The sequence below is a fragment of the Porites lutea genome, chromosome 8 (assembly GCF_958299795.1).
Source record: "Porites lutea chromosome 8, jaPorLute2.1, whole genome shotgun sequence".
In the NCBI taxonomy this organism is placed as follows: Eukaryota; Metazoa; Cnidaria; class Anthozoa; order Scleractinia; family Poritidae; genus Porites; species Porites lutea.
Window position 1 is genome coordinate 18,540,607 of NC_133208.1, and position 13,155 is coordinate 18,553,761.

Below are 13,155 nucleotides of genomic sequence, written 5' to 3' on the forward strand. Positions count from 1 at the left end.
GAGAGTTCGTTCTTTTTAGAACTTAACGATGACACACTAACAATCTGGTACCAAATAGATCAGTGTCATTTTGCATTCACCGCGGAAAGCCTGGTTTCGTACTTAAAACTATGTGCTCTTTTGATTCAAACAAGCATATTCTCAACCAGCTACTGATTGCGGATTAATCAAAAGAAAGCTTTCCATAGGACGTTTTAGTCTTAGTTCGATATCCTTCAATGACAATGCAATCGTAAGAAATTTCTATCCTAAGAAATTTCACTCTTTGAAGCTCTTCAAAGATTGGCCGCCAACTTGAAGGGAATTTGCATATAATCACCTTTGATTAATATAGAACCACACTCGACCTGTAGTTAAGTATAATTATCATTCTGATTACAGGGTAACTGAGCCAATAAAGTGAACGTTACTGATCATTTTCACTCCTTTTAAGCCCTGAAAGTTGATCTAAATCCTGCAAACGTAGATGCGGAGGACTCGTAGTCTTTGTCATAACCCTGATGAGGTGCCAGGAGGCTCTCTTTGTCAACAGAAGTACTATTGATTTTCCTATTTTTCTCCTATTTTTTAATGCAAAGTTTCCTATTTTTCCTATTTTCTCAGTCCTGAGTTTCCTATTTTCCTATTTTTTTGAGCAACCATGCTGCTGGACACCCTGCAAAGTCAATACTGCCACACCGTAACGGAGAGTTAAGAGCAGTTGATAAATCGTCAATCCCCACAAACCGTCAATAGCTACTAACAGTCCGTATCCTTAGCACACACTGAAGCGTGTATCTCATTATTTATCAGTGCACACCACGTTACAAAATCGACAACAACAGAGTAACTGATAACCGACAACAACGCACCAGTGACATATAAGGGTCTTCATAGCCAAGAACCTCATGGCTTAACTGACAGAGGACCAATAACCTCCCTTCTTAATTGACCAATCACACTGGCTGTTCCTTTCAATCTCACGCGTTTCTCCGTGGAGTTGTTAGCACAATTATGACTCCCCCAGTAACGTTACACACATGGCAATCTGCAAACTCATTCATCATTTATGTCTCTTAAATAACCTCACCGTAGATCCTCTCATCGCAATAGGTTGCATGACAGCCAAGATAATTGGGAGTGGGTTGCTGGTCATATACATTCCCCAAAAAGTAATGATAGCAACATTTCAGGTTAAAACATCGTAGTTTTCAAGTGCATTTTTGTCCTAAGTATTGTCAGGCCATTTTTTACATGAGGAAACTTTCAAAGTTTGATTTTAAGTGACGCGACACGAAGAAACATCTCTTTTTCAAAAAGGTAGTGTTCCGCGTGTTTTTGCTTTTTGTTCCTTTAATTGCTTTAGGAACAACCTAGGAACGCACAATAAAGGAACTTAATTTGCACAATAGGAACAAAGGTTGGCAAATTTCGGAACAATCTGGTCCGTTAGCAGCAAATTGGAACACAAAGTTCCTTTTCGTTTTAGTCTAAAGGGACAACTGGTTCCTCTTTTATCCTTTCAGGAAAAAAAAGTTCCTCTTTCAACAGTTCCGATTTCCCTTCATGTTCCTTTCGAAGTGATTGGGGAACAAATGTTCCCAATCTAATTTCTCGCTCTACACAGTAAGGAACAGATTGTTCCTATTTACTGGCATATCCACTGCTTTTCGGAACGCCTTGTTCCCTTTCGGTTCAAATTGTTCCTATTCATGACCAAGAGGAACGGAATTGTTCCTAATCAAGGTGGTTTTTTGTTCCTCAAGACGAGTGTTCCGCTTATAAATGGGAACAGGTTCCGAATTTGTGACAAAGGAACTAGCGTTCCATTTTGCGCAAAGTGTAAAAAGGAATAGGGAACAATAGTTCCTATTTATCGTAGGCTATCTGAAACTACTGTCCTTCACCTCCGCTATACAAATTTATCAAAACATGTATCCGTCAACAATCAAGTTAAGTACGAGACTTGCCCGCTGCAGGCTTAATCTCGTTTGGGCTTGCCCGCGCAAGTTCAGGCTTGTGTCTTTGTTCCTTTGATTAATTGTGTACCAAATACGGACAAGAAAACAATGGGACAAGGGCAAGAATGACCAAGTGTGGGCAGAGATGGGCTAACAAATATCTCATTGGCGAATAGGATGATCTCATGGGGACCCTTTAGCTAGTATAAGTGCATGCATACTTTAGAAAGATATCGATTTCAAGCTAATGCTTAAGATGAACAAACGAGGCAAGGATGTCAACTGGTCAAAGTTAGCAAATGCATCGCCTAAACTGAAGAGACTTCACTTAGAAGAGGATGATTGTGATGGTCTTTTTCACTGCCCAGTGCAAATTTGTAACCACGATGGATTCACTACGCAAAGAGGTTGTAGAAAACACGTAAAGAACAAACACAGTTGGTACTATTACTTTGACGAGAAGCCAGACAGTGCTCAAATCGATACCCTTAATGTCCATGAAACCAAAAAATGTGAAGCCAGTGATCAGAAGATAATACCGCGTAAAAACAGGGCAATTGCCTCTTTTGATCCTACAAACAACATTGCCAGGAACTTTTTTTCGTGGCTAACTGGCAATGGTGGGGGCTGTAAAAGTGATTGACAAGCACAACAGATCGTAAGCAAGTACTTAAAGTTTTGTTGCGAAGACGAAGAGGAGCTCACATTTGACATTGTGGACTTTAGTTTATGTTCACCGAATCTCCTTTTCAAGTTTGTTGATACGATGCAGGATGATTGGAATCTGGGACACGCGGGACGCATAGGCTACTTGGATGCTATTGCAGAATTGGTGGATTATCGAAAAGTGAATGGGGAATCGGAATCAGTATTGAGAGGGCTGGCTTCAACAGAAATTTCCTTCAAAAAAGTGCGCAAAACCGTTTCCAAAATGATGCGCTTGCAGTGGACCAGCGAACTGGACATCGATGCCTTAGAAGCCAAGGGGCACTGGGCCACATTAGAAGAACTGTTGGAAGTCGTGGGGCGCTACTTGCCGCGCTAGGAGAGTGTACTGAAATCATGCAAGGAGAAACCGGGTGCTGTTTTGCCAATAGATTTATCTTTTGCTACCAAATTTTTGGCCGTCTATTTATTTATCAAGGTTAAGGGCTCGCGCCCCGTGACATATCAGTACTTAACGGTGGAGAGGGTGAACAAAGCCAAGACTAACGGTGGATTTATAGACCAGAAAATGTTCAAAGCGGCTGGAAAATTTGGCTTCGATTCTCTTTACCTGACTGAGACGAGCATGCAAGTGTTGGATGGCTACATCAACCACATTCGCCCCCTACTCAAACCGACCTGCGACTTTGTATTGGTGACAAGAAATGGAGGGCAGCACAATAAGCTGGGAGAGCTAATCAGTAAACTGGTCTTCAATGCAACGGGCAGATACGTTCACCCGACTCGCTATCGACAGATTGTGGAGACCGCAAGTGGCAGGCAGCTGAGCAGCAGCGCGCAGAGCACAATCTTCGAGGACGAGAAAAATAGCTCCGTTGTTGCAAGGGTTCACTATCAGAAGCAGCGATTGCGCGAGGTGGCGAGCAAAGCACATGGATATTTGGAACGATTGCACGGGAAAAAGGGATCAGAGCTAGAAATAGACGTGCGCTCGAGGCTTTCAGGCAATTCTGCGTCATCTGAAGATCAAAATGGCAGGAAAACCGATACTTCCTCTAACGACGAGGGAGAAAAGATCAGAGAAACACAACCCAAGCGTCTTTCAGGTGTCCCGAGACTAAAGCTAGAAAATGCGTTTATAGTGACAGATTTCCCGGCAAGAAGAAAGAGTTTGATGTTCACCCCTGAAGAAGACAATTATCTAAAAGCAGGCATTGAGCGACACGGCTACGGTCAATGGAAAGCGATTCTCAGGGATTGCGAATTTCATTTTCAAGAGGGAAGGACAGCTAACTCACTGCTGAGCCATGCAGCGCGAAGATTCGGATCACTTTCTAAGTTATCCTAGAACTTTACATTTACCCCAGAATAAAAAGATATCCTTGAAATATAAAGAACGACAAAGGCAATCAGCGATATGGTTCAGTACATGGCAAGCAACATTTTATTGTTGTTGGAAGAAGAAATAAATTACTGTTGACTTGAGAAATACATGTTTATTTTGTTGCTTTGGCAATGTTTTTTCGTAACTCGCTGGCTTGAGGAGGAATGCTTGCGCTTACTGGCTTCAGTGGTCATGGTTTGGACTGACATTGCTCTGCTAGGGACAGGAGTCATGAAAAATGTCGCTTCATCATTGTCGCTGTCATCGTCAGATCCAGTAACGTAACTGAACGTGCACGGCGACTGCGTGTCATATTGTTCCAGGGTTGTCTTGGGGCACGTAATTCGGCGTTCTGGGTTTTTCTTGCTCTAATACCTCTTCCATTTCTTCTCTCTGGCTCGAGCTCGGGACTGGCAGTGCTTCGAAGAGGGTTTTCACCATGTGTTGGTCTTCCTTTCTCATCAGTTCGAGCTCCACGCATACCCTTTTCCTCTCCGCAAGGGCTTCCTGGCATCCAAGAGTTCCTAAGTTGTTGTGGTGGTCCTTGAGCTTTTCTTCTAGGATTTCACGCAGGGCATCCATTGAGTCTCTCATGTCAGGCGTAATACTTGATTCCAGGGTGACCATGTATTCGTTTAACTCCCTCTCTCCTTGTATTCCTCAACCATGGTGACTGGAATGCTTCCCTTGCCCTCTTCTTCTTCTCTTTTCGATCCGCCCTGGCTGTCATCTGTTCGTGAATGGCCAGATCATTTCTTATCGGTGTGGGAAGGGGTTCGTTTGGATCATGGGGTAGCAAACGTACATTTTCTTCGGAGACGCCCTTCGATCTGAGACGCTGTTGGTGTCTCTCGTGCCGTTGTATCTCCCGCCACATCCTCTCTTTGTTTTGCTGTAAACGCTTTTCCAATAAGAGGCTGAGGTGACGGTTATCCAAAGACCCCGGTAAAGTTTGTGCGAGCGAGTTCTTTAACATGTGTGTGGTTTCATCGTCATCATCGGCATCCACGATTTGGTCCCCGTTATCGTCTCCTGCAGTGTCCTCTTCGTCTCGGGGATTTGCGCGTAAATCAGCTAAGAGGTTGGTCAACTGCACATTTCTTAAAACCTCTTTCTCAGTCTCCAGCAGTGCGCCTTCGTCGTTTGGTGTGTTTCTCTCCGCGTCTTCGTCGTCGTCATCAGAACTTTCTTCTTCATCTGTATCTACCCTCGCTTTCGATGCAGCCCACGCAACACATTCCATAGGATGCTTGCGCAGTCACTGGGCGGCCTTTTTTTTCGGACTTGACAGGCGTTTGAAGAAGTAATAGCCTTCGGTCCATAGCCTGCTGATCTTCCTCCTTGAACTGAAGTTTTTGCTGTGCAGTCATGAACATGGGACATCGATTGAAAAATGACTTGGCCGTTTTGTACTTGACATCGGAGGCTGTGTATCCCCTTTGAGTGAGTATCTTCCAGTTGTCCACATCGAGAGTCAACAGAGTGGCCTTGTCAATGAATATCACCTCGGTGTTCTTGCCAATCATTGCTTTGTTCAACACTTTTTGCTTGGTTACAGTTGCTTCTTTCCTATGATGAATCAGCCCCAGTATTGGGTAAAACAGGCTTGTCTTTCCGCTGTCGGGCTCACCGAAAAGGCATGGCACTCTCTCTTTGTGCTTCTTTTGGTTGAAATTCACAAATCTCAAGAAATCGTCGCAAAACAAACCAATCTCGTTTTCTGTCAGGCTGTTTTCCAAAACGTCTTGGAAGTATTTAGGCTGCAGGACTTTGGAAGGATCATAACGCGAGAAAGCCCTGGGAGTCACAAGGCCCATTTTCTCTGCTGGAATTGCGTTGTTCAAGAACCGTCTTTCTGAGACAGACCAACATTTCCCTTCGTTCACCTCTATGAGGTTGTAGTCGACAACAATGGGACGAATTACTTCACAATCAGGGCCAGCCAGGATATCGATAACTTTTTTCATGTCCCTCAGCAGTCTTGCCTTAAATGACTCATTTGCAGCTAGACTGTACACAAACGCCTTCACATCGCACTTGTAGGAGTAGGTGTAAGTGGCACCTTCACACTTTTTATAAACAGTGCCCCTGTAAAGGGCGTATTCCAGCCTCCTCATTGCAATTGAGATATCATTTATGAGGACTGTAAGCTTGTCACCTAGTCGGGGTTCCATGCTGTCACTTGTTCTTTCTTCTTGGGCTTCTTGGCTGCTACCATCCACTCCATAACGATCAATCACTAACTTCGCTCCCATCATTTTATCTATTGCTTCAGAAACAATAGACTTAAACGAGGCTTGGATGACGCGGATGCTGACTACGTTTTCCGTTCCACATTCCTCCACATCCATTGATTCAGAATTGCTCAAAAACCCTTCCGCCACAGTCAGAAAACACTGGTGGTAGGAAGCTGTTACTAAGTCCTGCATAAACTTGTTGTGATCCTTTAATACTTTGAATAGCTCCTTCATCGCAAGAGATTCTTTTCCTTGTCGACAGGGAACCTTATTTTGAAAATCAATCAATCAATCAATCAATCATTTATTTTAACACGTTTCGTCAAAGAGCTAAAAAACTCGTTCAAAATACGAACGTGTATAAATAAAATCTATAATAACTACAGCTATATAATATTATTCAATTTTAAAAACAACTCAATAAATATATACATATAAAAAACTTGGTAATAAAAACATAAAATATAAAAAGCTAAAACCGACTAAAAAGTCACATACTAAAAACGTGACTAGGAAAACTATAATACTCGTTCTAAAACAGTTAAAGGCTACAATCCTGCACTATAAGACGCGTTCTAAAAAGGTACAGTCGTGCAATTTACTTCTGAAGTCATTAGCATCTCTTGAAAGACGCACTTGAGAAGGCAAACTGTTCCTTAACTTAGCTAATGAATAAGTGAAAGAATTCTTCTTAAATTTAAGATTAAAGTTAGGTAATTCCAAATTCAAGCCCTCGCCTCTTAGCCTATACGGTGTATGCCTGTATTTAAAAAGGCTTCCAATATAAGTAGGTCCCGTACCATTTAAGCAGTTAAAAAGAAGTATTAACGCCTGGTGTAAGCGCCTACAATATAAGGATTTCATGCTAGCCGTAGTGAGCAGTTCGTCGTATGACATTGACTTGTTGTGCCCGATTAATGTTCTCAAAATATAACAGTTGCCATCTTCGAGACGGTTGCATTGACCCGTACCTATGCCTACAAACAAAGGACTGCAGTATTCGAGATGAGGTAATATAAATGCTTTATAAAGTTTTATCATTGCATCATGAGGAAGAAAACGCCTTATTCTTCTCAGTGCAGAGGCCTTCGCGTAGACTTTCTTTAGTTGATCTGATATGTGTTCTTTAAAGGAAAAAAAGAAATAGAACGTTTGCTTGAGTGAATTAAAATAAAAACAAAAACAAAGTTAAGGCTATAAACGCTTTATTTTGCTATAACAAAATACTTTGACATGATGAGGAGCCAAGCATTAGAAAATAATTTCATTCAGAATCTTGTGAAAAATTTACCTTGATATATACTGCAAAGACTAACCGTAAAAAGACAGTATGTTAACTATACTGCAGACTGTTAGTAATAGTTTAGACTAGGGCAGGGCTAGACATATTTTGCATCCAGCAGGGATACAATTATACTTAAATAAAATCCTACAAATGAACAATCCTAGAAGTATTCCCTGTAAAACTCCTATAATCACCAACTTGTGAGGAAAACAGAAACCCTTAAAAACGCTTATCAAATGTTGTTTTATCTTAAATGTTTGTACAACAAAACTCTAGGGCAAATGCTATAAAAACACTGATTTTGAAATAACATAAAGTTGTTGTTCTCGTTTTTAAAAGATCCGCACGTTTGTAAAAACGATTAATTTATGGTGCACGAAGGGAAAACGTACCGTGTTTGTGATTGCATGAACGCCACATTCAAGCAAGGCGAGGTGAATAGTAATGGGATTTGCTGGTGCTCCATTTGGTGTATTCAGCGCAATCCAATAATTTATGGCGGGAAGAAGCTTTTTGTTAACCAAAGCTGAGTGGCTAGAAATCCAGCTTTGGGTCGAAGAACTTGACAGTTGAGTGGTGAAATGCTCGCTATCGCTTTCCTCTCCGTTATCCTCTAGGTTTTTTTTATTTTTCTTCGGCGTTGTTTTGGCCCTTGTGTGCCGATAGAACTGAAGAAAAAGGCCACACTTTGTACTCCTGCAAAAAATGATATCGAAATCAGGTTTCCTTATTCAACCGATCGATTCGTAATAAGGATTCATAATTGACATTTCAATTCATTTTGAATACAAACCTTGCAACGCCTTGTCGCAAGCGTCTCCCATCCTACACACCTCATTCCATGCTTTCTGCAGGCCTTCATCCATATTGCATTACACTTACCAGTCACTACACTACATTTGTCGACAACTATTGGACTTAAATAACACAAAGCGGCGCCTTTGATTTTCTCGCTATTCAGTTGGCGACAAGGAAAATCTGCTCTTCGCTCGCTCATGGTGAAGCGAAGACTGATGTATCATCAACAACGTAATACGCTTTTATAGGAGTAAGCATGTCACTTCACTGTGAATAATATTAATTATACAATGAAATTTTCCCAGTAGACAAATTCTGACACCCTTATCCATCGCCCAACCTTAGTCACACAGAGTTATTACGTAATCCAAAAATGTGATACTTGACAACTATTACTGAAGACTATTTGACCTAAATTAGCGACATGATCCTGTTTCCGTGAAATCCGTGAAATCCGCAAAATCCTATGACAGAAAAACCTTCTTTGTGATGAATTCCAGCTACTGAAATCGACATGAACTGCCAGTTTTACCCTATTCAAAGATTGTGTCGAGTAAGGAAACAACGCTTTCTGCGAAATTAACGGAGAACTGAATACTAAATGAGACCTTGCTAAAGACTTTCCTGAGAAGAGGTGGATTTACGGATTTTACGGAAAAAAGAAATGAAAATAAAAACAATAATAATAATAGTAATAATAATTATTATTATTTTATTATTTTAATATAATAATAATAATTATTATTATTATTATTATTATTATTGTTTTTATTATGATTGTTATTATATATCTTCTCCGTCTTTTCCGTGAAATCCGTTGTATCCACCCTAAAAGTAGAGTTTCTTCTTTGATACCTTCATTAAAATTCTTATTTCCATTAAGTCCAAGAAATCGGTATTATCCACTCTTATGGAATACAACTCTGGTGTCCGTGAATGTCAATTATATCTTATTCCGTTGGAAGGATTTTCCAGATTTGGAGGATTTAGTTGATTTTTTTCTCTATTTTACCCAGTGTGTTTTAGCAACAGGAGAGTGATGTATGTGTTTGTTTTGATTTAGCCCTCAAATTCTCAATGAACGATACAAGCAGTATCATGAAGTAAGATCGCCCTGGGTAAACCTTTGTTTGCTGATATATATTTAAGGCTAACATCTCTTCATACAGTATAGGAACAAGCGTTCCTTTCAGTGGCCGTTCCTCTCACAAGGAACGCTTTTGCGGAAAAACATCCAGATTTATTTGCAGTTTTTAGCAAAAGATCTGAGAATGTGCTTTTTAGCTTTTTCCTGCATAAAACTACTAAGAGATATAGTTTTAGAAAGATCTTCGCAGTACTTAGTATTATTTTAAGGCTTCAAAAAAAGGGAACTGAATTTTTGGGAAACGATCATATACATTCCCCAAAAGTAATGATAGCAACATTTTAGGTTAAAACACCGTAGTTTTCAATTGCATTTTTGTCCTCAGTATTGTCAGGCCGTTTTTTACATGAGGAAACTTTCAAAGTTTGATTTTAAGTGACGCGACACAAGGAAACATCTCTTTTTCAAAAACGTACTGTTCCGCGCGTTTTTGATTTTTGTTCCTTTAATTGCTTTAGGAACAACCTAGGAACGCACAATAAAGGAACTTTATTTGCACAATAGGAACAAAGGTCGGCAAATTTCGGAACAATCTGGTCCGTTAGCAGCAAATTGGAACACAAAGTTCCTTTTCATTATAGTCAGAAGGAACAACTGGTTCCTCTTTTATCCTTTCAGGAACAAAAGTTCCTCTTTCAACAGTTCCGATTTCCCTTCATGTTCCTTTGGAAGTGATTGGGGAACAAATGTTCCCAATCTAATTTCTCGCTCTACACAGTAAGGAACAAATTGTTCCTATTTACTGGCATATCCACTGCTTTTCGGAACGCCTTGTTCCCTTTCGGTTCAAATTGTTCCTCTTCATACCCAACAGGAACGGAATTGTTCCTAATCGAGGTGGTTTTTTGTTCCTCAAGAAGAGTGTTATGTTCCGCTTATAAATGGGAACAGGTTCCGAATTTGTGACAAAGGAACTAGCGTTCCATCTTGCGCAAAGTGTAAAAAGGAATAGGGAACAATAGTTCCTATTTATCGTAGGCTATCTGAAACTACTGTCCTTCACCTCCGCTATACAAATTTGTCAAAACATATATCCTTCAACAATCAAGTTAAGTACGAGACTTGCCCGCTACATGCTCAATCTCGTTCGGGCTTGCCCGCGCAAGTTCAGGCTTGTGTCTTTGTTTCTTTTGATTAATTGTGTACCAAATACGGACAAGAAAACAATGGGACAAGGGGCAAGAATAACCAAGTGTGGGCAGAGATGGGCTAACAAATATATCATTGACGAATAGGATGATCTCTTGGGGACCCTTTTGCTAGTATAAGTGCATGCATACTTTAGAAAGATATCGATTTCAAGCTAATGCTTAAGATGAACAAACGAGGCAAGGATGTCAACTGGTCAAAGTTAGCGAATGCATCGCCTAAACCAAAGAGACTTCACTTAGAAGAGGATGACTGTGATGGTCTTTTTCACTGCCCAGTGCAAATTTGTAAGCACGATGGATGCACTACGCAAAGAGGCTGTAGAAAACACGTAAAGAACAAACACAGTTGGTACTATTACTTCGACGAGAAGCCAGACAGTGCTCAAATCGATACGCTAAAAGTGGATGAAACCAGCAAATGTGAAGCCAGTGATCAGAAGATTACACCGCGTAAAAGCAGGGCAATTGCCTCTTTTGATCCCACGAACAAAATTGCCAAGAACTTTTTTGCGTGGCTCACTGGCAGTGGTGGGGGCTGTAAAAGTGATCGACAAGCACAACAGATCGTTAGCAAGTGCTTGAAGTTTCTCAAATTTTGTTGCGAGGACGAAGAGGAGGTCACATTTGACATTGTGGACTTTAGTTTATGTTCACCTAATCTCCTTTTTAAGTTTGTTGATACGATGCAGGATGATTGGAACCTCGGACACGCCGGACGCATAGGCTACTTGGATGCCATTGCAGAATTGGTGGATTATCGAAAAGTGAATGGAGCATCGGAATCGGTATTGAGGGGGCTGACTTCAACAGAAATTTACTTGAAAAAAGTGCGCAAAACCGTTTCCAAAATGATGCGGTTGCAGTGGACCAGTGAGCTCGACATCGATGCCTTAGAAGCCAAAGGGCACTGGGCCACATTAGAAGAACTGTTGGAAGTCGTGGGTCGCTACCTGCCGCGCTACGAGAGCGTGCTGAAATCATGCAAAGAGAAACCTGGTGCTGTTTTGCCAATAGATTTATCTTTTGCTACCAAATTTTTGGCCGTCTATTTATTTATCAAGGTTAAGGGCTCGCGCCCCATGACATATCAGTACTTAACAGTGGAAATGGTGAACAAAGCCAAGACTAACGGTGGATTTGTAGACCAGAAAATGTTCAAAACGGCTAGCAAATATGGCTTCGATTCTCTTTACCTGACTGAGACGAGCATGCAAGTGTTGGATGGCTACATCAACCACATTCGCCCCCTACTCAGACCGACCTGCGACTTTGTATTGGTCACAAGAAATGGAGGGCAGCACCAAAAGCTGGGAGGGCTAATGAGTAAACTGGTCTTTGATGCAACCGGAAAGTACGTTCACCCGACTCGCTATCGACAGATAGTGGAGACCGCGAGTTCTAGAAAGCTGAGCAGGAGCGCGCAGAGCACAATCTCCGAGGACCAGAAACATAGCTCTGTTGTTGCAAGGGTTCACTATCAGAAGCAGCGATCACGCGAGATGGCAAGTAAAGCACATGAATATTTGGAAAGATTGCATGGAGACAAAGGGTCAGAGCTTGAAATAGACGTGCGCTCGAGGCTTTCAGGCGATTCTGCGTCTTCTGAAGATCGAAATGGTAGCAAAACTGATACTTCCTCTAACGACGAGGGAGAAGCGACACCACCCGAGCGTCTTTCAGGTGTCCCGAGACTAAAGCGGGAAAATGCGTTTATAGTGTCACGTTTCCCGGCGAGAAAAAAGAGTCTGATGTTTACCCCTGAAGAAGACAATTGTCTTTAAGCAGGCATTGAGCGATACGGCTACGGTCATTGGAAAGCAATTCTCAGCGATAGCGAATTTCATTTTCAAAAGGGAAGGACAGCCAACTCACTGCTGAGCCGTGCAGCGCGAAGATTCGGATCACTTTCTTAGTTACCCTAGCACTTTCTAACTTACCCTAGAACTTTACATTTACTCCACAGTAAAAAGACATCCTTGAAATATAACCACATAGGCAAGCAACAATATAACTCAGACCATCACAAGCATCGTTTTATTGTCGTATTACACAAAATAACCTAATTTTGACTTGAGAAATAGTTATCTATTTTGTTTGTTTGACGAAATGTTTTGATTCTCTTGCTTTGCTGGCTCGAGGAAGCACCCTTTCGCTTCCTGGAGTCACTGGTAGTGGCTCGTCGGTGACACTTTGGAGGGGCTGTACTGGACATTTGCGAGCGCGGCAATGGCGTTATGAAGACGTCTTCGTCACTGCTAATCTCGTTCTCTGAGGTGGTGCCTTGCACTGAGGTGACTGCAAGTGTGTCTGTAATTGAAGGTGCGGCATCCAAGGATTCTTTGTAGGTGGTGCTTCCATCTCTGTGACCATCCGATCTGAAAGATTCGCCCGACTCGTCTTCGGTCGGCAGGACTTGGAAGAGGCTGGTGACAAGAAACCTTTGCTCTTTCTTCAGGAGACCCAGGGTGACGCATGATCGCTTTCGTTGCTCCAGGGCGAAATGGCAACCGGCCGTACCATAGTTCTCGTGAAACTGCCTCAGCTTAT

General features: G+C 41.7%; 2 pseudogenes; both read left to right on the top strand.

The window, feature by feature from the left end:
- Positions 1 to 2,196: 2,196 nt before the first annotated feature.
- Positions 2,197 to 3,954, top strand: LOC140945281 (uncharacterized; annotated as a pseudogene).
- Positions 3,955 to 10,772: 6,818 nt separating this feature from the next.
- Positions 10,773 to 12,521, top strand: LOC140945282 (uncharacterized; annotated as a pseudogene).
- The last annotated feature ends 634 nt before the right edge of the window (positions 12,522 to 13,155 follow it).